Here is a 21,568-nt window from a genome sequence, read left to right as displayed (position 1 = left end):
AACCAAAATGATTACGAACATAGCTGTCATTAGCTACGTACCCAAACTTCTTTCAGACTTACATAATTCGACTACCGTTAATCTCCATCCCTCGATTCGGGATTCTTTAATCCGGTCGTGAAATACAAGTTATCCCTCCCACGGGCTTTTCAGAAGAAAGAGGCCGTTTCACGACAAGGCCGACTTAATTTACAGTCTTTGTGGAGCCAATAACAGCATGTTTTAAAATCGCATGTATAATTTATTTTCACCAGTGAGTCTGGGCAAGATATTAGGCATTTGTATAATTCATTTAGATGATTAAAAACTAAATCATCTATATCCTACCCTGTTAACAAAAGAGTTTACTGTATGATCTCAAATTTCATTGACTGCAGCTTTTTTTTAACCATATATCATCCTTGACTCGTCATCAAAACTCAGTCCATTCTCTCATTTTACGTCTTCAGTGTTAGAAACACGGAACGATAGCGTCAAGGTGTTTATCCTTGTATAAGGAAGATTTGCAACGTTTTTGCCACATCTACACGCCATCCCAACTTAAGCCAAAGGTTTATGAATCAAATCTGCGAAAAGCGGCAACGTGGAAAACGTACTACATATCCATAGTCATTTTGGTTTTACTCAATACGTATCCATTGGCATGGACTTTTTCAGATCTTGGCCAGGGGTTCGATCACAACTTAAATTGTTTATTTTTTAATCATTTAGACTTTGAAATATGTAGAAAAAGTAGGAAAAAATATGCAAAAGAGGAATGTAAACTCACAATGAATTTTCTCACTCTCCTGCAGCACACTTCAGACCAATAAAACAGGAGGGTCAACTGTAAATTCTATTAGGCCTCGTCGACACGCCACTAGAGTGGTTGAGTGAGTCATCACGCAACAAAGAGATATGGATCCAGGGTAGCGGTGGCTATTAAAGCCTCACAAAGACAACTGGTAAATATATGACCGAAACTTGGAGCTGCAAAGGAAATGGGTAAGTTTTGGCATGTTGAACTATAGTTGTAGATATGTCCAACGTATATTTCAAAACTGAATCACTTTTAATTGCGCATTTGAATTTTGTCTCATACCCATACCTATTCTTTTTTTTTTAAGCTTTTATTTAGGTTGCATTTTTGTCTGTATGTTTGTCTGCTTGCCATGGTCAAATGTTGTAACTCCATATTCGACGATGGACCTGAAATTCTGATGGTTACTCAGTCCTGGTGACAATACAACCTTACATGATCAGTAGGTCAGCAGTAACCCTGCAGTCACCTCTCCCAGTAGCTCAGGATTTGTATGAAGTGAATAATTCTTTGTATTTTTCATACCTTCTTTGATCGGTAGAATAAGTTAGTAACTCTGCGGGTTTTTCAAACCTTTGGCTCGACAGGATGTTATATAGTATCACGGTCAATCTCGTTAGCTACAGTCGCAAATCGACTACAATTTCTGTCAGGACTAAAAAGTATAGAGTGTTATATATATATATATATATATATATATATATATATATATATATATATATATATATATATATAATTTTTAAAAATCTTCTATTAAAATGGACTAGAAAGTAAAAAAGCAGTTTTTTTTGAGAAACACCAAGATTTTCTTACAATTAATCATGACTACTAAAATAACAACGTGGGCGCCAAACATGGAAAGAAGTGCTAAAGAAAAAAAAAATATTTTTTTTATTTCTTGTAGTATTTCCTTCCATCTGTGGAGCCCACGCTTTTATTTTTGTATACATGATTAATTGTAAGATGATCCTGGTGTGTATCCAAAAAAATAATTTTAATTATTTGGCAAATTTGAATAAAAGTGTTTAGATTTTTTTTTATTATCACTACTAGATAATATATGTGGATATCTCAGTAAGAAATATATGAATTATTGAAATAATTGCGACCACACAGTGGTAAAGTGATGTGGAAAACATTACAAACAAAAGACATTGCAACAATTCTCATTTCTAAAGATGGTACTATTCCTAATAGTTCAACTTTAGACGGCCACTAATGATGCCTTTGCTCTATCATTAAAAGGGGATTGCTTAATTGTCAATCGCATGAACGAAATCAAGTTGCATTGTTTAACTCCAGAATCTTCTAACGTAATGCACCTTATTTATAGTCCTTAAAGTGATATCATTCCTCATATGAAATTTTATATATATATATAATATATATATATATATATATATATATATATATGTGTGTGAGTGTGTGTGTGTGTGTGTATGTATATATCTATAAGACATGTGGAAAACTTTGGGGTGGCAAACGAATCCATGTTAGAATACACGAAAAACTAGTTGAACCAACTCTCCTCTATGGAAGCGAAGTGTAATGTGCAACATAAATGAAGAAAAAAGTTGAAGTTTACAGTATAGTCAAGTATATATATATATATATAATATATATATATATATATATATATACACATATATAGATATAATATATATATATATATATATTATATATTATTCTAACTTATAAACTGTATCCTTCAACTTTTTTATTCATTTATGTTGCACATTACACTTCACTTCCATAGAAGAGAGTTGCTTCAACTAGTTTTTCGTGTATTCTAACATGGATTCCTTTGTCACCCCAAAGTTTTCCACACGTACTAATACCTACCAGCCTTGCTTCACCTATTCTGTGACTCCGTGCCTTTTCACTATTATCAAAAGATCTCTCAAATTCATATCATAAACTATTTCGATTCTTCACAGCCATTCATACTGACATTTGTTACTCCAGCTTATGGTTACAGTTTACCTGCATAATCTTGCTCTTGCTCACATTACTCTCGCTTTCTCCCGACTCCCTTGCATGTGTCTACACACACACACACACACACACACACACACACACACACATATATATATATATATATATATATATATATATATATATAATATATATATATATATATAGTGTGTCCAGAAGGAGTCCATGATACCAGATTTAAAGGGCCAAGTTTATGATACGTTTCGCACAACTGTGTGCATCATCAGTCCGTGAATAAAATACAAAGACATATTATAAACAATCACATAAAGTTAAAAGGAATTCACAATTTTTTAAAATAAAGTCTAAAAAAAGATTAAAAAGAGTAAATAAAAAGAGAGACTACTAAAAACACCAACCGTCCATGATCAGAGGTGAAGATGGAATGAGTTACAGTTGGCAGAGAGAAGCGACGACAACTATGCCAGGTACAGAGGTGACGAGGACAAATTACCGTTTAATGAGGGCACACATAATCAATTATTGTAAAATGTTTAACATCCTGACCAACTAACAACGCTGGAGTCGTTATATATTAAAAGACTGGTGCCCTCATTAAACGGTAATTTGTCCTCGTCATCTCTGTACCTGGCATAGTTGTCGTCGCTTCTCTCTGCCAACTGTAACTCATTCCATCTTCACCTCTGATCAAGGACGGTTGGTGTTTTAGTAGTATCTCTTTTTATTTACTGCTCTTTTTAATCTTTTTTTAGACTTTATTTTAAAATTGTGAATTCCTTTTAACTTTATGTGATTGTTTATAATATGTCTTTGTATTTTATTCACAGACTGATGATGCACACAGTTGTGCGAAACGTATCATAAACTTGGCCCTTTAAATCTGGCTATCATGGACTCCTTCTGGACACACTATAATTGAATGCTGAAGTACTATATATTATAGATATATATATATATATATATATAATATTATATATATATATATCTAATATTATCTATATATATATAATACTATAATTATATATAATAATATTACATATACATTAGTAATATATTATATATATATATACTAGGTATAATACAATTATATATAATATATATAACTATATATTGTATGTAATGTATTACATAATATCAAACTTTACATATATATATTATATATATATATACATCATATATTATGTATTAATAAATACTATAATGTATGTATGTATGTATGTATGTATTATATACTGCCTAAGTTAAAGCCAACTTTTTGTATAACATAATGCCTTTAACTTATTGAAAGATATTGCTGGAAGCCCTCCTCTCTCTCTCTCTCTCTCTCTCTCTCTCTCTCTCTCTCTCTCTCTCTCTCTCTCTCTATGGTACAACCCTTTTTATAACATTTGAAGTAAGTGTAGTTAATTACAATATCTAGCAAATACTTGTGCATTTTAAGTTTTGATATACGGTGCCAAAATCTCCAAAACATTAAGAATTATAGAATATTAGGTCAACGAGTAAATAGATGCCATACATGTAAATATTCAAATCTACAATAAAATCCTTAAAAAAAAGGTGGTCAAATCAAATCTAATGAGGCAACATTGAGTAAAAGGAAGACCACGAAACTCTCCTACGAAGGGATTACATTAGTGAAAGACAAGTCTAGGGCTCCTGGGACTCATTACATAGAGATTAACCGTGGGCTAGGTTGCAAGCTTGATTTTCCACGCAGTATCCTTCACAAGCAATGTTACTCCTTGTATAGTTGTCAGATTCTTGACACATATATATAGTTCCGTTGCTTTACGATCCTCACTTTATTCTTGCAAAATTGATTTAGTTTTCAACAGGAATAAAGGAAAATACAACAGAGACACATAAAGGTTTGTGCTAATTGTGTATTAGAACGAAAAGCTCAGATTTTTAAAGCTAATGCTGCTATACTGTGAGTGGATACACTTAGCTCATTATTGGCCGCGGGAATTATTACCTTATCAAATCCTTATACAAAAGACTACCGGTTTCGAGCCACCTTGCACTCAAGGAAGGACAACATGTGCAGCTCTAGTCGTAATTTGTATGCGAAAAGATGATAGAACCTTACGGACGGGATGCACTGCGGAAAAATAGCATACAATAAATTTGGTATCAAATAAAGTTCTACAGAATATAATCTGCACTTACACCCGCGCATTCTTCATACAGCTCATCAGTTGATGAAACTCTAGCATGCCTGATCCTGATAAATTAGGTATATTGTATACACGAAAATACCTTATACCTGCAAATGTTGAACCAGGAACCCAGTGCAAATGATAATATACTAGCTAGGCTATGCATATACCGGCAAATAGTACAAAACTAAAGTTAGCACGTATTTTGACAATTGCTGTATATTGCCATTGAGCTCGGCTTTCTATCGAGGATGTAGAATTGTAAATTAATGTCCATATAATTAAATATTAATTTCTTATTTATTCTGACGTAAATGATGATCTGTAAGAAGCATATTAATAAAAAAAATACCTTCTAAATAGTTTACTTTTATGCCGTTCGGTTTAAACAGCTGTTACACATAGTCAATGTCTGTAGTATATTTGCCGTTCATTTTTTTTATTATACTTTGGCGAAGGATAGCAACTGATTTTACCTGTTTCTATGTTGTATGCTTGTTATAACCGATAACTAAAAGCATCACGTATAGGAGTTATTGGCACACACAAATTTTAGATACACTTATTGCAATTTTCGGGTATCAGTGTGATGTCAATGCTTGTTATACTGTGTTTCATTTGAAAAAAAAAGTTGATATATCAGATACAATATTATTTTAAGATATAAAGTGAGTCTGTGTCAAAATGAGTACCTTTACTCAACTGCCTCGTGTACCTTGTCCCTGGTTTAATCATTGAAAGGATCCTTAGGATTGGGAAGAGAATTAATTGTTCTTTTAATTAATGAAATGTGTGGAATGTGCAACGCAGATGATTATATTAAAATATAAGAGAGCACAAAGGTACAAGGTCAATGACGCGTTTATCGAGCGCTTCGTAGGAAGCACGTAACATGCAATAATATTTTCAGCTCTCTCGTAATTATGCAAAGAAAGTTGTATTGCTATTGAATAACACAACTTGCAATGCCATTTTCTTTACATAGAGTTCATAGATTTCTCTTCCGTTGATTACTGACTTTCCCATTTAGTCTAGATATCTTTACTTCAGAGCTGATAGCACTTACAAACATTAGAACTAAATAATAGTGTGAAGAATGATGGAATTAAAAAAAGTGACTACTAGTAAAAAATTTTGGCAAAGAGATCATCGAACCACTACGATTACTGCAACATATATTATAACAAATGAAAAGAAGTATACCACCCGCTTGCTAGATAATATATTTATAATAATAATAAAAGAAAAAAAATAAATGTGAAAGTTTTAGTTGAACGATTTAGGAAGTTGTAAAGGTGAGGACGAGAAAGCCCGGAAGGATCGTGGGTCACTCTTGGTAATCAACTTAGAGGATTTCTTTGTCTGAAGTTTGGAAAAAAAAATGGCGATTGGCGGGCAATTCACCAAGAGTGGATTAAATCTTTGTGTGTGTGGAGTGTTGGAAATCAACAAAACTACGTGTGAATAATAGGAAATTTCAAAACCTTGTTTAGAAAATTAAGCTTAAGCGATAAAATGAAATTTTGTAAAGAGTCAGATAAAATTAATGTCATTTTTCAAAACTATATATCTTCATTTATAGTTATTATATCGATGTTCCAGTTTCACTGTTATCACTTTTGCAGAGTAAAAGCTCTTTTAACTCGCCCCCCAGTAGATGACTGTACAAAATACTAATAATAATTGTAATATATTGGAAGGAGACCCTCTTTCAAACAAGTTTTATTGAAAGATATTGCTGCATCAGCTGTATTCAACTTGTAAATAGTCTTCTCTACTTTTCTAATAATAGCTTTCTCTCTGCTACTACAACTGGCGTGTATTGCGCCGATAATACTCATCAGGAGTAGTCAATTTCGGGGATATTGCTCAAAATTTATTTATTTGTCACAGTAAATGAACAAATAGATCAAAATATAAGTCGATCTAGTGGGTAACGTTTTTTCTCGGTATCATCCGAGCATGATCACGGCAGTGGGTCGGAGCAGACTGTAGATGACTTAGACTTAGACTTAATGGGGATAGGAAAGGATGGATTTATTAGGGGTGGGGGGTTGAAGGTATGGGGTGTGCTGGTATGGGGACAGGTATAGAGTAAAGTAGGAAATAGAAGTAGTGTTAGTAGTGAATAGAAGGGGGCAGACCCCTTTGCTTTGGTGGGGGTGCATTCGGTGTATGATTTTTGGCGAGGTGGAAGGATCTGGAGGTGGTGATGATGGTTTTTATTTTTTCTTATTTTTTATTTTTTTTTAGTGCTCAGTGACGGGTGGTGTCGGTGATGTTAAAGTGATTAGAATGCCTCTCTATTGCAGGTGTGGATTTTTTTTCACTATTACCAGCTACTACTAATGGAATTTAGTGGCACTAGTCATACTCATCACAGTTGTATCCCTCATGTACACATCTGACTCGCACGGACACGAGTTTTTTTTTTTTTATACATAAACCCCCACTTGCACGCTCTCACATACCCATTTGCAAGCTCTCATACATCCACGTACACACATTCATACTCTCCCTCCAATTCTACATTCTGTTGTTAGCTCACATACACTGGATCAGACGTAACTTCTTCTATCCTAGGGCCTAATCTTGGCCACATTTTGGGGTCCCTTCGTCCTACTCTAGTTATCATTGTGCTTCTTTCCAACAGGTTGTCGTCCACCTCAGACATCCTGTCCCACGTCTTATTGGCTAGCCTATGAATCCTGCAGTTGAAGCTCTCCATCGTTGATCTTTCGTGCAATTCTTTTAGTGTATTATAATATGGTGGTAACTCTTTGTAAGCTTTTCTGATGACTTTATTTTGGATGGATTGTAGTTTTGTCATCGATGTTTTACAAGTTGCTGCTAGGATTGCTGATGGGTACTCCAACTGTGGCCTCACCAGTGCTTTGTACAAGAGTTACGTGTCAGTGGATACTGAGCTGAATCTCCTGATTTTCTTGGCGGTTTGACTGTCTCTTCTGATGGTTTTTGGATAGGTAGTGATAGCAGTTGGAATTTTGCTTAGCTGCTGGCTATTTTCCATTTCTTCTCATATTCATTGACCTTATTTATTTCCCTTGCTGTTTTTAGGGATAGCATGTTTTGACTTCTTTTATTTTGGTACGTTATAATTTGTGTGTGGTCATCTGCAAATATAATCTGGTGACAGCCTACATCAGGGGCAGGGACATCTCTAGTATAGAAGTTAAAAAGTATTGGTGCCAACACACTCCCCTTGGGGACTCCACTTAGAATTGTTAACTCCGGACCTGAAATTCTACCCATCTTTATTTGTGCTTTCCTGTTATCCAGGAAGCTGCACAGGAGCCTTACTATGAGGTTTGGCATGGGAGTGATCATCAATTTATATTTCAGGCCATTGTGCCACACTTTGGCAAAGGCTTTTGCAATGTCCCTTGAAACTACATTGCACCTTTGTCCTTCCGCTTGTGAAATTGCTATATTTTCATACAGTACTGCAGTGGCCAGTTGGGTCCCTATACCTTTGGTGAATCCATACTGGTTCCTATTTGTCAGCCCATTTTCATTTAGGAATCTTACTGACCTGTTTTTTATTATTGTTTGCACAATTTTCCCAGGAAGTTCCAACAGGGTTATTGGGCTGTAATTTTCCACGTGTCTTGGGTCCTTCCCTGGTTTTCCTAGGAATCGTATCAGCCCTTCTTTGTAGATGTCTGGGAAGTAGCCCATGCTAAATGTTTCATTTGTTGTTTCTTTAAGGATTTCAAGCACAGCATCCGGTAGGTTTTGCATTAGTTCTTTATTTATATTTGATTTTCCAGGGGCTTTCCTCTTTTTTCCTCTTCTTATTATGGATTTTATTTCATTTAATTCTACTGGTTTCAACATGGGATTATCTGGGTCCAGCCTACTGGTGTCTACTCTGTGGTGAGGTGTTATATTCACTCTTTCCCTGAGTATTGCCTCTTCTACTTCTCTTTCTTGTTCTCTGTCAAAGTTTCTGTTTTCTTCCTCAGTTATTCTGAAGGTGTTCTGCCAGTATTCTCTGAACAGCAGTTCTTTCTCATTTTCTTGGTAGATTTTCCTATTATTGTCAATTATATATGGGGTTGAATCACCTTCTTTCCCTAGTAGTTGGCTGATGTTTTCCCAGAATTTTGCTGGCTGTCCGTACAGATCATTTGCTGATTTTACTATCCTTTCCCAATACTGATCATGGAGGTTTTTGGATTCTTCAATTATTAGGGTTTGTAGTTGTTTTGCCCTGTGGAAAGTCTGCCCTATCCATATGTTTAGTCTTGAGGCTCTTTCTAAGTTTTCAAAATGCCATTGCCGTAATTTCAGTTGGTCGCTTTCCTCTGGAGCTTTTAGTATCCTGAACCCTCTTTTAGGGATATTGTCCTTTACTACCCTTGCTATGGTATCGAACCAATTCTTCAACTTGTTATCAATGTATGCTTTCCTTTATTTCTGGCTGTTCATTTACTCTGTGGGCTTCTCTTTCCAGTTGGATTTTAAATTTTTCCCAGTCTGCATTTGGAGGCAGTTTCTTGGAGCAGTGGGAATCACAATGCTTTTTGTAGCTAGGGTCAGGATCACTGGTAGATGATCGTAGGATATTAGTGCTCTTTGCTGAAGTGAATAGTACAGGTGGGCTTGCCTGTTTGCTAGAAGGATGTCCGGTCTACCTAAATTTAGGCCTATCTAGGTGGGGAAATCAGGCCCCAGGAGTGAGGCTATCCCCCTATTTATTAGATCATGCACTTGGTCTCCATTGACATTATTTCTGTCATAACCCATTTGGCCATGAGATGCATTTAGGTCACCGAACAAGTAGGATGGCAGTCGCCTTTGGAGAATTTTCTTTATATCCTCTCTGGGGAAGAGTCTCCTTCTAGGTGCTAGACACGATGTGCCTATGACTACTGGTCCTCTTCTAGTCCTGACTTCCACTGCAAGTACATCCTCCGTAAAATCATCCAGAAGCCTGTACTCTAGGTTTTTTCACTGCTACTGCTATGCCTGCGTGCTCTTCATTATGGATATTCCGCTTGTATACACTGTAACCATAAATCTTCAGGGGTGTGTCATTTGCAATTCCCGTTTCATTTAGTAATATTATGTCTGGGTAAATTTTCTTGTAGTAGGCAGTAAGATCCCTGCTTCTATTGAAAGTCCATTTAAGCACATTATGTTGGATTATGACTAGTTTATCCATTTTGGACTTATTTGCCTACGGTTTTTATTAACGAGTTGTTTCTTACCTTAGCTTCCTGTGACCGGTTTGAATGTGTTGGAATCTTTCTTCATTCACCTTGGTTATTTCCATGTGAGTCAGATCGAGAGTTCCATCTTTTATTGCATTTTCTACATCATCATTAGATACTTCCCCTGTATATCTATGCTTCATTTCGCCTGTTGAGAAAATCATGTCTATTATTTTTTCTTGGGATGGCCTACTTGGCATTGCCGTATTTATGCTGGCATATATGCTCACGATAAGCTTTTTTTCTTTCTTTGTGTTTTTTGTTCTTCCAGGTACCCAGTTCCTTTCATTTCATTTTCATTCGTTATCATTAATTTAGCCGGCCTCCTGTCTGGTGTTATTGGTAGGGCATTTCTTTGCCGTTTTTTATTTTCATAATTCTCTTTACCTTGAATTTCTTCAGGTTGTTCTGGTTGTCCTTGTAACTGTAAACTATGATTTCTGCCTTCTTCTTCAGCCTGTTGTTGGTTATTGTTATTTGTCTGTTGCTGCCCCAATTTTTCTGTAACTCCTTCTGTAAATATTATTTCTTTGGGGATTATAACATTTGGTAGACCATTCACGTCATAGATTTTGTCTAGTCTGATTTGGAATGTACCTGGGAATGCTGCTTCATTCATATTGGCAGGCATGAGGGCTGTGTTTATTATTGCATTATGGTTATTTATTGGAGCGTGCTGGTTATTCTTCCATCCTGCTGTTTCATGTGTATTAATGGGTTGTCTGTTTAGTTTGGTTGGATTGTTGGCTGCAAATGATGCATAAGTTGGCGTTGTTGCTGTTACGTCTCTCTTTTGCCTTTCTTCTTTTATTAATTACTTGTATATCCTCTTCCTAACAGGGCACCTCATGGCCATTGCTGGATGACTGCCATTGCAATTTATGCACTTAGGAATTGCACAGTGGCCATCTTTATACCTATGCTCATGACTGTTACGATTGGAGCATATTTTGTAGTACTTTTCATTTTGCAAGTGTTTATTTCGTGGTCATATGCATAGCATCTCATACATTGTTTTATTTTAGCATAAATTTCTGTCTTTAATTGTTTCCCATAAAGCGATTTGGATAAAAGAAGGATCCCTTGGTTCACTGCCTTTCTAGCCATTTCTTGGTTTTCCATTTTAAATTTTATGATGCTTGTGTCACTCACCTTTATTACTTCTATTACCCTGCAGTAGCGCTGTTGCATCTTTCAATTTCTTCTTGTAACTCCTTTATGCTGTGGTTGTAAACATAATCATCTAGACCTGTCATCACTAATGTCCAGTTTGCAATGTCTTCAGGATCTATGATTTCAAATTTTTCTTTGTTGAAGTTTGTTCTTTGTTCTCTGGCTTGGAGGTTAGTAGTAGTTTGGTCATCAGTTATTATTATAAATCCACTCTTTATGTTAATAACTTTGTAGACTTTGACATTATTTTTAGTTAAGACTTCCCAGAGTTTATTTCGTCTATCCCCTTCACTAGGGCCATTATCCCTTATTCTTACTTTCCCCATGATTGATAATTAGAATTTTATTTGTGGCATTACTAGTTAAATGATGAATGTGGATGATAATGGGATAATGATTTGAAGGGTACAATGAATGAATGGTTGAATATTGTGGGAGGGTATAATGGATGAACAAGTTGTTTTATAATGTCACAAAGAAGGGTGACAGCTACCTCTCCCTATGCTGGCAGTGAAAAAGGGGCCAGGACGATGCCGACGACCTAGAATCGAGTTCTGATTTCAAAAAACCGAATGGGTCACGTCCCTCGAATTCTAGGCAGAGTTAGTACTGTTACTAATGCTAATGAAAGAAACAAGAGAGAATGAGTGTATGGTATGGAGTGAAGTAGGGGGGAGGATATAGGAGTGAAGGTTTTTGGGTGGTAAGGGATGGTGGGGCGAGGGGTTGTCTTATACACTAACGATTTTGGCGACCCGCCAATGAAAAAGCGGCTCCTCTGCTCACCACCATGGAGAGGCACGTACCATCTTCTTCAAGCCGTCTTTAGCTGGTAGGGTTAATTCTAGGTCGGTCTCAAAGCTTGAGTTGAAAACTGGCTTGAAGCAGCTAGTGGAGAGAAGGTGGTTTCTTCTCCGCCAATGGGAGGGCAGCTTCTTCTCCGCCAATGGGAAGGAGGACTGCCTGAATGGGGACAGTGAATGTCTTACACGGTTCAAGAACACCACAGTCAAGGCCTACATTTGGAGGGCCCTCATGCACTGTTCTACCTGGCAGGACACTCACAAAGGTGCTTGTTAATAACGGGTATCCGAATCGACTTATTAATAAAGAAGTCAAAACAGCGCTGGATCGGTGGTACAGCGAGAGTGAGAGACCACGGCCTCACCCCCATGAGAAGATCAAGCTGTTTTACAAATGCACGCACATCACCGTGAGGACGAGGATGCATTGACAAAAATCATCAGAGAATGTGACCCCCCACTGAAGTCGACAAAGAACTCGAACTTGTGGTTTATTACCAAAATCGACGTACCCGCGACCTTATCATGAAGAAGAACCCGACCCCCCCCAAGCAAGAGACCTCTTGAAACATTTGAATGTAGTCTACCAATTCTCATAACCCGTCCGTGGATGTCCCGGCTCTTACGTTGGTATGAGTTCTATGAAACTGTCCAAAAGGATTTCTTGCCAGGCACAAGAAGGGGCAATTAAAAACCATACCATGACAGCACACCAGGAAGCTATCTCCAGCGACGGTATTATCAAGAACACTTAGATAATAGGGAGGGCTCCTGACCAGCTACGTTTATGACTGCTTGAGGCACTCCTCACAGTAAGAAAAGCCCTCATTGAATACGACACAGGAAGTGCTTTTCCTCCCCACCAACTTAAGAAGACTCATGAATGTAAATAATAGTACAATTAATACCAGACCGAGCGACACCCCCAATCAAGGAATACCAGATGAGACAAGCAGCCCAGCAGCCAATGACAATGTGAGCCGTCGTGACACAACACCCAGGGAAGTCATGCCCCAGCCTCGACAGTCTGCTAGGCTGCAAAAGCGCGACCTTCAACGACGAGAAGTGTCTTGAAGGAAACTTCCTCCAGCCAATAGCATGAACGCATTGTGCCACCAACCAATGAAAACCCACTGGGCGGTTGACCCCTAGGACTAGGATAAGTACAGGGAAGTGGGCAATAGGGGAGAAGGAAGAGTACCTCTGGATACAATCCAGTTTAAGCCTAACGGCGGATACTCGGGATGGGAAAGGTGGAAGGAAAAAAGGGAGGGAAACTGAAGTACAGTAGAAGTGAAAAAGTGAGGGGCAGACCCTCTTGCAAAGTTAGTTTATTGGTGTAGCCACCATGCAAGGACGAGAGAGAGAAGAGAGGCTCGGAGAAGACAGTTTCTTTGGTTCACCGCCTGTGATAACTGGAGTTGATTTTGTATGATATTAGGACTGTGATGAACTGGCACCACTTATGTTTTTATTTATTTTGTGAATATATATATACGTATATTTCTATTCATTTATTTATTTTGAATTTTTTTTTCTTATTGATTTATTTATTTTTTATTTATTATTTTTACACACACACACACACACACATACACATATATATATATATATATATATATATATATATATATATATATATATATATATATATATTAATCTGTGTTTATATATCTTTGTCTAGGGGGGGGGGGGTCACAATTGACCTTAGGCTCAAGCCCACTCCACCAGTAGTGATCTCGGACACGGTTGATGGTGAGATCTCTAGTGGTAGTGAATAAGTTGTCATCTTCTAGCCTTAATTTGTCCCAGGTTTTCTGACCAAGTCTATGGAGCCTGACATTTAGAGGCTCCAATTTGGATTGGTTATGCAACTCCCTTATTGTGTTGAAGTATGGCGGACTTTCCTTGTATGCTTGCCTCAGAGCTTTATTCTGAATTTCTTGCATTTTGTTGAGTGCTGTTTTGCTCAGTGCACCAAATATGATGGCTGGGTATTCTAACCGTGTCCTGGCTAGTGACTTCCAATGAGGGTTGCTTGTTGAAGTTCTAGAGGAGAGAACCTTCCTGGGCGGTGGCTGGCAGGCGAATAGTTAATGTGAATGAATGGGTTGAGCTCCTGCTGACATGCAAGTATATATTGAGTTGATTCTGAAAGCATTTACAGTGTGATCCGACCCACCGCCGTGATCATGCTCGGATGATACGCAGAGAAACGTTGTCCACTAGACCGACTTATATTTTGATCTATTTGTTCATTTACTGTGACAAATAAATAAATTTTAAGCAATATCCCCGAAATTGACTCCTCCTGATGAGTAATATAGGCGCAATACCCGCCAGTTGTAGTAGCAGGGAGAAAGCTATTATTAGAAAAATAGAGAAGACTATTCACAAGTTGAATGCAGCTGATGCAGCAATATCTTTAAAAAAAAAAAAAAAATAATAATAATAATATGCTGGAAGTACACCCTCTTTTAAACATGTTTTATTAAAAGTGATTGCTGCCTCAGCTGCATTAATTTTATACAGGTTTTCTCTATTTTTCTAATTGCTTAAACTGGTGAGCAACGCACCGAAGGTTGACTTATCTCAATTAGGTCAAACGATTGGATTTTATTGGTAAAAAATTTCAGTGGGGGTAGTCAAATTTTCGGGTATATCCCGTAGAGTTGTTTGCAGATAGAATTGATGTTAAATTCTATTTCTTTTCTATTCTTTCGATTCTTTCCGGACGTTTCGTCTGAATAAACCTCAGACATCCTCTTGGTCGGAGGTGGGTGAAGGAATGAAGTGAGAGGGTGAGTCCAGCTGCTTATATTGTGGTAGCGCAGCGGGGGGCGTCGTGCCGCTGCCTTTTCATTGGCTAGTGGGTGGGGAGCTTCTTTTTCAGTGGCTGCCTGGCTGCGGGCTCAAGCCAGCTCCCGATCGCATGCTCAGCAGGCGTGCCAATCTTCTCAGCTGCATATCATCATGCCGGGCTTCATTTTGATTGGGTAAAGGCCGCGTGACATCACTGCTGGTATTATTTATGGTATAAATGTCGTCTTTGGTGGTATTTTCTTCTTGAATTGGGGCGTTTTCGGGTGGTGATATGGTGATGTTTGCCGTTACTGGAGTGTTGCTTCGCATGCAGGTCGGGAGCAAAAAGGCCTCCTGTGTCGTGTTCATGGAGGGTTTTTGCTCCTGGATGAGCAACGCCTCCAGGAGGCGCAGACGGCGAGGGTCGAGTGCTCTCCCTATTATCCTGGTGTTACGGATAATACAGTCGCAGGAGATTGTGTCTTGGTGGGCGGTGAGGGCGTGGTTCTTGATAGCCCCTTTTTGGGCGTGACAGGAGATTCTCTTCGCAAGACGCATGGTAGTCATTCCAATGTACTTTCCAGGGCATCCTCGGGCAGGGCATATGTATTGGTATACTACGTTCGTCTGCTTGAGAGGGTCTCCTGATGGCGTTGAGGGGTTATTTTTTATAATGAGGTCTCTTGTTTTCCAGTTTTTGTAGTATATTATAAGGTCCACTATCTTGCCTCCTTCAATGGGGAGGATGTTCTCCTTAATGAAGGCCTTACAATATATCTTGATATTCTCGGTGGGGCGTGGTCGTGGGTCTTCTTCCTAGTTCGAGTACCATCTTTCGAGGGCGGTGCGCACTTCTCGATTGATGACCCTATTAGAATATCCGTTATTCACGAGCATCTGTGAAGCTCTATCAAGCTCGAGGTGTGTGTCCTGCCAGGTAGAACAATGGGAGAGGGCCCTTTTCACAAAGGCCCTGACGGTAGTGCTCATAAACCTGTCAGGACACTTGCTATCCCCGTTGAGGCCTCAACGGGGATAGCAAGTGTCCTGACAGGTTTAAGAGCACTACCGTCAGGGCCTTTGTGAAAAGGGCCCTCTCCCATTGTTCTACCTGGCAGGACACACACCTCGAGCTTGATAGAGCTTCACAGATGCTCGTGAATAACGGATATTCTAATAGGGTCATCAATCGAGAAGTGCGCACCGCCCTCGAAAGATGGTACTCGAACTAGGAAGAAGACCCACGACCACGCCCCACCGAGAATATCAAGATATATTGTAAGGCCTTCATTAAGGAGAACATCCTCCCCATTGAAGGAGGCAAGATAGTGGACCTTATAATATACTACAAAAACTGGAAAACAAGAGACCTCATTATAAAAAATAACCCCTCAACGCCATCAGGAGACCCTCTCAAGCAGACGAACGTAGTATACCAATACATATGCCCTGCCCGAGGATGCCCTGGAAAGTACATTGGAATGACTACCATGCGTCTTGCGAAGAGAATCTCCTGTCACGCCCAAAAAGGGGCTATCAAGAACCACGCCCTCACCGCCCACCAAGACACAATCTCCTGCGACTGTATTATCCGTAACACCAGGATAATAGGGAGAGCACTCGACCCTCGCCGTCTGCGCCTCCTGGAGGCGTTGCTCATCCAGGAGCAAAAACCCTCCATGAACACGACACAGGAGGCCTTTTTGCTCCCGACCTGCATGCGAAGCAACACTCCAGTAACGGCAAACATCATCATATCACCACCCGAAAACGCCCCAATTCAAGAAGAAAATACCACCAAAGACGACATTTATACCATAAATAATACCAGCAGTGATGTCACACGGCCTTTACCCAATCAAAATGAAGCCCGGCGTGATGCTATGCAGCTGAGAAGATCGGCGCGCCTGCTGAGTATGCGATCGGGAGCTGGCTTGAGTCCGCAGCCAGGCAGCCAATGAAAAAGAAGCTCCCCACCCACTAGCCAATGAAAAGGCAGCGGCACGACGCCCCCCGCTGCGCTACCACAATATAAGCAGCTGGACTCACCCTCTCACTTCATTCCTTCACCCACCTCCGACCAAGAGGATGTCTGAGGTTTATTCAGACGAAACGTCCGGAAAGAATCGAAAGAATAGAAAAGAAATAGAATTTAACATCAATTCTATCTGCAATAAACTCTACGGGATATACCCGACAATTTGACTACCCCCACTGAAATTTTTTACCAATAAAATCCAATCGTTTGACCTGATTGAGATATGTTTAAGCAACAATGAGAAAGCAATAATTAGAAAAATAGAGAAGAACCTGTATAAAATTAATGCAGCTGAGGCAGCAATCACTTTAATAAAATAATAATAATAATAATAATAATATAATAATAATAATAATAATAATAATAATAATAATAATAATAATAATAATAATAATAATAAATACTAGAAATATGGATAAATTAAGTAAGAAGTTAAAGTATTAGTGAAACTGGACATATGGAAAGTTTATACATCGTGTATATTTTATATCTAATTCATATAATCTGCAACAAATGTTTACAGGAAGGCTATGATATTTGAAAACATAATATGTGGATAAACTTGTCAGGATGATTACATGTGAGATTATGCAGAGAACGTAATGACACATTTTCATTATAATCACCCAAAATAATCTTTGCTAATTTTGTCTTGTATTCCTTGTATAGCTAAGGTAAATGCACGCCATAGTTTTAGTGCCTACCAATAAATTGAAAAATATGACCCCTAACTGCAACTCCTTTCATACCTTTTACTGTAACTCCTTTTATATTCTCTGTCTTCCATTTTATTTTCCATCCTCTACAAACAGTAGACTCATAGTGCAACTGCAAGGTTTTCCTCCTGTTACACCTCTCAATCCTTTTACAGTCCATTTCCATTTCGGCGCAGATTGACCTCGTAAGTCCCAGTGCTTGGCCTTTGGCCTAAAGTCTGTATTCAATTCAATTCAATTCTGTCACAGTAATATTTGTTTTTTCCTGTAAATATATCGGGGTTAAAGTTGTGTCTGTGATACGGAAGGCTATATATCTCAAAAAATGAAACCTATTCACTGGAAACAAGCACACTAAATGGGCCATTGACATGAAATTCAAGCTTTCAAAGAATGTTGGTTTCAACCTCCCAACACAGACCCCACACTGCATCAGTAACTGATCATGATACAGAGGCAGTGATTTTTCATTGCCATATGGGAGACGCGAACTCACGACATCTGAGTGGGATACCACGGCACTAAATACTATACCAGCGTTATTCTGGATATAGAATAACAGAAGTTCTTCAAATTACAAACTCGGATTCATATTTGGGCTTATTGAGTTAATTATTGCCCTTTTACACGCATATATATATATATATATATATATATATATATATATATATATATATATATATATATATATATATATAGTTATCAATTCAGGAAAGCCGAAGACACATGGATGTTTTAGAAGAAGATTTATTCATTAAGAAACATTTGGCACAAGACTATGTGGATCATCAGTCAGCAAAATGACAAAATAATAACATTAAAAATACTAAAACTACACAGGATTCTTAAAATGACAATTAAAAAACATTAAAAGACCAAAAAAAAAAAAGCAAAGTAAAAACAACTGCTGTTACACCAACCTTCAGATACAATGGAAGAATATAGAATGACCAAAGAAGGAACACCAACCTCCAAAGACGACTATGCCAGATATAGTTGAGCAGAAGAGCAACCACCGTTTAATGATGGAACTAGTCTTTTAATATATAATGACTCTAAGGTAGTCAGATAATCTGCATCCTTAGAATACCCTAATATGGTAAAGTGCTGCTTCTTGACCTCAATTTTACAATTGATAGCATGATTTTTGATATTTGAATGTTCTGGTCTGCTCAATCTTGCCCCGTTCTAAAGGTAAACCCTAAGTAACTGTAATAACGCATCTGCAACAACCTTTTCGTTGATCCAATATAAGTACCAGGATATCCTGGGCATGTAAACTTATAGACCACATTGGATCTCATGAAGGGCTGCAGACGGTCCTTGAAGTCAAACAAGGAGCCAATTTTACTGGGATTATTTGATATAAATTTTAAATTAATGCATGCTATTTCAGTTTCAATAATTTGTTTCAGTTTATGTGAAAATTTAGAGTTAAAAATATAACGGACTGAAGCATACATAAGTTTTTTTTCGGAACACTAAAAACTGGTGTGGCAGGATGAAAATAATTAGTTAGAAGTTTGTTGACGATTCTAAAAACTAGATCCTTGGGAAATGAATTTTGTTGAAAGAAAGTAGTTAAAAATTCAATCTCCTTATGAAATATGGCCCAACTGGACTAGTATCTAAAGTATAGATGGTATTTAAATTAAAACAGGTTTGGCAAGCACTAGAAATTATTTGCAAGGCCTGTATAAGTTTTCTTTCTGTAAACGGCAGTAGTAAAAACAGAATTAACACTCGTGATTAAACATCTAAAAACGGTAAACAATTATCTTTCGCCAATTCCATAGTAAAATTAATGTTACGTTGTTGCTGATTAGGAAAATCTAAAAACTGAGTGGCATGCCACTAATACTTAAAAAGAACAAAGGTATCGTCTACATACCTTCTGTAAAACAATCTAAAAAATTTGTTCTAAAAATATACTAAGTCCGAGGTAGAGCGAATTAGATATTAAAGGACATTTGTAGTTCGATATATGTATATGAATCACAGTAATGTGATAGACCTATATAATGACTACATGCGGGCAAAAGCACTACCACGCAACCGAGAACGAGATGGGCTGTATGCAGTCTCCAAAACAAAAAATACCTATGTGCGGCAGGTATTTGAGGTGGGATATATATATATATATATATATATATATATATATATATATATATATATATATATATATATATATACATCGAGCTACAAATTTCCTTTAATATCTAATTTGCTCTACCTCGGACTTAATATATTTTCATATATGTTAACCGAAGGGGAATTTTTTAGTCGATAAGAGATTTGTCGGCTCACGGGCGCAAACCATCGAGACCAACAAATCCAGGACGGACAGTGAAGCTTAAAACCACCCCCGGCATGCAAAAAGGGTATAAGTTTATCCGCCTCTCACCTACAAATACCTGTCGCTCTCAGGTGTTCGTTGTTTAGGAGTCGGCATCAACGCAACTCGAGATCGGTAACGTTGTAGTGCTTTTGTCCGCAAGTAGCCATTATATATATTATTATAATATATATATATATATATATATATATATATATATATATATATATATATATATATATATGTAAGTATTCGTTTTCCAACCGGTCGGCAGTCGGAACCCCACAGGTGACGAAATTCTAATAATTTATAATTCCTTTTTGGGTGTATGTTATTCGTTCTGTGACGGATAAGATAAAAGGACCCTTTTTCTCCTTTTACTCGCCAACTGTTATTTAGAGGCAAGATAATTTCTTTTTAATTAATTTTTTTCTGGGGATTCTCCTCTCTCTGTTTCGTATGGGATTTGTACAAAAAATAGACAAATGTTCATTATTGGAACTTCGTTACAACACGAGGCCTTGTTTTTTTTTTTTTTTTTTTTTTTTTTGTATCAGTCATATTAACGCTTCTTTTGACGTTGCCTTTATGGTCATTTCGTCGATTGACCTTTAAGTGATTTTTTAGTATAATAAAGAACAATAAACATTTTGTAACTTTACAATGAGAAAAAGAACATGTTTTTCATGTTGATTTTTATATTTATGTAATGCTCATTTCATCTGTCAGTGGCTGCCATTTATCCGAATTTGATCTCGTTAATTTCGTTAGTTACGCTTATAACGTATATTATCTGACAAGTACGTGGTGTACAGAATTTTGTAATTTTGAATGCATTTTGTTATGATGAATTTCCATTAGGATAATTGTCCGTTGGCCAAATATCAGTCAACTACATATATGATGACACATACACGTGCATGTGTGTGTGTCTGTGTGTATGTGTAACTTGACATTATCCTTATCGTCACGTTAGTACCGTATAACGTTTGGTAGCATTAACTTACTCAGTTAGCAGCAACGGATCTTCCGAAAATTATTAAGTGAGCGTTATGTCACAATTCTTTTTCTTGTATTTTTTTTTACTGTAAACCCACATGTAGATCATAAATTTTCCACTGAACTGTGAAATGGATCAGATAGTATTCGGTTTGGAATCATATATTTCTTATAAGATATTTATTTTTAATTTTGGCTAAAGGCAGTAGATAAAGGGTATCATGTTTTTAATTTCAAGGCCGAGATGAACCTCTTCGTGTGTGTGTGTGTGTGTGTGTGTGTGTGTGTGAGTGTATGTATGTATGTATGTATGTTGTCTAGAATAGTAGCACACACATAACGTTCACTGCAGGGGAACTTTGCAACTGCGTGAATGTATCATTTCATCTTGCACTTCCAAGGCTTCGTTTGAAGGATCTCCACTGAGTTACCAGAAAACTGCTGAATTAAAATAGCATAATTACAACTTAATAGATTCGATCTGTATGTGGTGTACAGCTCTTTGAAGAGAAAATTTATTTATTCAGTTTGGGTAGAGGGTCGGTATC

General features: G+C 37.5%; 1 long non-coding RNA gene across 1 annotated transcript in view; it reads left to right on the top strand.

Moving 5' to 3' along the window:
- Positions 1 to 804: 804 nt before the first annotated feature.
- LOC135220189 (uncharacterized) overlaps positions 805 to 21,568 on the top strand; it is a 283,073-nt gene continuing 262,309 nt past the window's right edge. Inside the window, exon 1 of the long non-coding RNA XR_010315599.1 lies at positions 805 to 984. This is a non-coding gene — a long non-coding RNA (uncharacterized LOC135220189). The remainder of the gene's footprint in view (positions 985 to 21,568) is intronic.

Source organism: Macrobrachium nipponense, chromosome 1, assembly GCF_015104395.2.
Source record: "Macrobrachium nipponense isolate FS-2020 chromosome 1, ASM1510439v2, whole genome shotgun sequence".
Taxonomy (NCBI): domain Eukaryota; kingdom Metazoa; phylum Arthropoda; class Malacostraca; order Decapoda; family Palaemonidae; genus Macrobrachium; species Macrobrachium nipponense.
Note: the sequence above shows the minus strand (reverse complement) of the source record. Positions and strands in the feature narration are given on the sequence as shown.